The sequence below is a fragment of the Alosa pseudoharengus genome, unplaced genomic scaffold, assembly GCF_046254945.1.
Source record: "Alosa pseudoharengus isolate Yale_2024_CS ecotype anadromous, Long Island Sound unplaced genomic scaffold, YU_APseudo_1.1 YU_APseudo_1.1_scf_11, whole genome shotgun sequence".
NCBI lineage: Eukaryota > Metazoa > Chordata > Actinopteri > Clupeiformes > Clupeidae > Alosa > Alosa pseudoharengus.
The window spans coordinates 13,611,442-13,614,814 of record NW_027468576.1 but is presented as its reverse complement, the minus strand read 5'-3'; the positions used below and the strand labels follow the sequence as shown (position 1 = coordinate 13,614,814).

Genomic DNA, 3,373 nt, shown 5'->3' with positions numbered 1-3,373 from the left:
CAGATACAGGTCTTGTTATAAGCTCTCTATACACTTTTTATGTTTACAATACTTCGGTTTGTCTGTAGAAACCCTCACCACACTACCACAGTGTAATTATATTTTGAGCATTGTTAGTGGTATAAAATAGTGACGTGGCACCTTGCCCGGTCACTGTATCACTGTAAGCCCATTCAGTGATAATGCAAATAAACGGTCTTGCTCAAAACACTACCAATTAACTTCATTCTGCTCTCAATCAAAAGTTTGAAGTTGTTACTGTAACTATACCGTAAATAGACCCTAGGTTGTTTTTACTCCGGAGTTAGACTTTAATCATTATAGCTCCGTGGCCTTCCTTTCTACCTCCATGAGGATGATGCCACTTTTCTAAAGACATGGGATGTAAGTAAGTATGTTTTCTATTGACATGACAGTTAAAGCGTAACTGTGGCATTAAGCGACCCATGGCCTGTTGTTTCGAGGTCAACGCATGCTATTAGAATGAAAAACAATGAGAAAATTGAGTACAACATAAAGCAAATACTGGTCCAGCAGCTTAAATGGGTGGTTCAGGATTTTGGACATAGGACCTAATTTCCAAGTTAGCAAGTGTGTTATTTATCAGTGGAGACCGTTTTTAACACGTTTCACCCAGTCCTCGTCTATTCAGGCGTTATATTTATTTGCCTCGGTGTACTATGGAGTGGGGAAGACTGTTTTTAGTGGCAGGCTTACACATACTGTTGACTCGCGCCAGCCTAGCACCTGCGAACTCTGCAACTAGAAGGACTGGATGAAACGTGTTGAAAACGGTCTCCAACTTGTGTTTTTATCTTGGATCTTGGCACAAGGGATTATAACACCTAATCCTGTGTATTAATGTAATATCACACTTGGTAACTTGGAAATGAGGTCCTATGTCCAAAATCCTGAACCACCCCTTTAAACTAACCTAACAAGGCATTTGAACTGAACTGAAACTAAAGCCAAATTCCCTGGTAGGTTATCAATAGCTGCTGGGCCACTACTCAGTCTATGTTGCACCAATTTTTTTCATTCTTTTAATTTTATTCTTACGAACAGCCGTGACCTCGAACAACAGGGCTATGTGTCGAATAATGCTGCAGTTACATTTCAAGCTTTTGTTTTTCTGTTTGTTTTTTCACCAAGAAACTCCAGGGAAGTTACTTAGTATTATTTCAAGTAATTATTTCAATAATGCAACTGCCCTGGAAAAGTTTGAAGATAAAATGTTAAACTTAATATGACATGGTATCACTTGACATGTAATGCCTATTAGATATTCAATTAACACACAATTGTTCTTTGTTAATTTCTTCAGGTCTCTCAATCGGAGTCCCCAGATATTGAGGACCTTACTGTTGAACTCATTCTGATCAGCACGAACAGTGCAAATGCATCCCTCTGCCCAAAGAAGACTCCTGTTGTTTTGGATTGAAATGATTGTTGAATTTCCTAGCATTGGTCAGGCATTTGTCATAAAGTATCTATCTATCTATCTATCTAGATAGATAGTAGATAGATAGTATCTATCTATCTATCTATCTATCTATATATCTGTCTATCGATCTATCTAGTCTTTATGCCCTTGATCTAAACTGTGTTTATTTGAATTTAGCCTCCACTACAGCCCTGTTCTGAACTCCAACCTGTATTTGTTTCCATGGTTTACATGAAAATAAAAGATTAAGAAGAATTTCACTGGCCTTTGTCAACCTTTTTAATAATTTTCTTTCAAGTCCTTAGTTGAAACTAATCAAAATTGACAAGTTTGTTCAACTTTCTGGAAATTAAAACTTTTAAGTTTTAAATTTAATTTAAAGAATTGGTTGAAGCAAAATGAAATATTTCAGGCTGACATCAATAAATCCAATTAAGCTATCTAAGCTTAATTTTATTAATTACCGTGAACTCATGTAGTTGATGTTTCTTTAACTTAAAAAAACCTTGTTGAACACACTCAAAATTTGCTAGTGAAGACTAATTAAAAAAGGTAAGTTTCTTTGACTTAGCAAAACCGAGTTACTATTACTTAAATTTTTTTGTGTAATCGGTTTCACCAATTTTTTTGAGTTCAATTAACTTGTCGGGTTTTACAGTGTACCTTATAATTATTACAGGAGAGTGGGAGACAGCAAGGAGTGATGTGGGGTGCTGCTGTGGTGTTGGTGCTGCTGTGTAAGTGTGTGTGTGTGTGTGTTAGTATGTTTGTGAATATGTGTGTTTGTGTGTGTGTCTGAGAGAGAGAGAGAGAGAGAGGAAGAGAGAGAGAGAGAGAGAGTACGGCAGGCAGGCTGGCAGCTGCTGTAAGGTCCCTGAGCGCAGCGGTGGACTAATGGGCCGAGCGGCCCGGTCTCGTGTCTCATGTCTGTGAGCGAGGCTGGAGGGGATGGATTGATAATCCCAACCAGGGAGCCTTCATCCCCACAGGGCTGCCGCGCCCGAGGAGCACGACGAAGAGGAGGAGGAGGAGGACGACAACGATGGTCCCCACTCTCTGAGGGGTGTCGGCTTTCAACTACCGCCGCCCGCTCTCATGGGTCAGACCGCAGACGGCTTTGGAACAGAACGGATGTGTGCAAGAACTGTGCCAGCTCCGGAATCGGTATCCGGTCCGGATCTGCACTCGAGGCACTGCTGGCACACACGTTTTTTTTCTTTTCTGTTTTTTTTTTACTTAACTGCAACGTACTGTAGAGACAGGGGAAAAAAAATAAAACACCACCACCACCACTTCTCCCAACACAGACACACTCTCCTCTATCCTGCCTCTGGAGGGACGACGAGAAGCTGTTAAACAGCAGAGTGAGATAAAGTGAGCGAGACAGACACCACTCCTCTCTCTCTGTTGGTCCAGACTCAGCACTTAGGCCCTAAGAAGTGTTAATGTGGAGACTGGAGAGGAGAGAGCCCTCCTCACCGTCTCTACCCACACACACACACACACACACACACAGTGGTTTTTATTAAAATGGCATGACATTATTGTAACTTTCCCCACAACTCTACAGTATTTCCCAGGGCAGCCTGTGGATGAAAGCTACTCTGTGCAAGGGACTCCACTCTACTCGGGGGCTGTGGGTTTATCATGGCCGAGTGTTTTTCAACACAAAAAAAAAACAGCTACTGTGAACCAGAGAATGGGGAGCATGGTGAATTGTGGGTCGGAAGTGGCTTCCGCAGCAGACTCACAAATATCGGCTGGTTCAAAACAGGACGACTCCAGCTGGGGGGATATCGAATAATTCCTCCTGAGCAACAATACGGGAGCTAGTCCTCCTGAGGAACTTATCGACACAGGCTGTCCCAGCTGGAGACTTCATTGTTTTCTTCTCAACATGATAGCTTGTGTGCTATTTATTATTATTAT

The 3,373-nt window shown here is 41.5% G+C and overlaps 1 long non-coding RNA gene across 1 annotated transcript; it reads left to right on the top strand.

The window, feature by feature from the left end:
- The first annotated feature begins 319 nt into the window (after nt 1-319).
- LOC143114784 (uncharacterized) lies at nt 320-1,704 on the top strand. The gene is made up of 2 exons (XR_012984995.1): nt 320-388; nt 1,325-1,704. It is a non-coding gene; the product is annotated as an uncharacterized LOC143114784 (long non-coding RNA).
- The last annotated feature ends 1,669 nt before the right edge of the window (nt 1,705-3,373 follow it).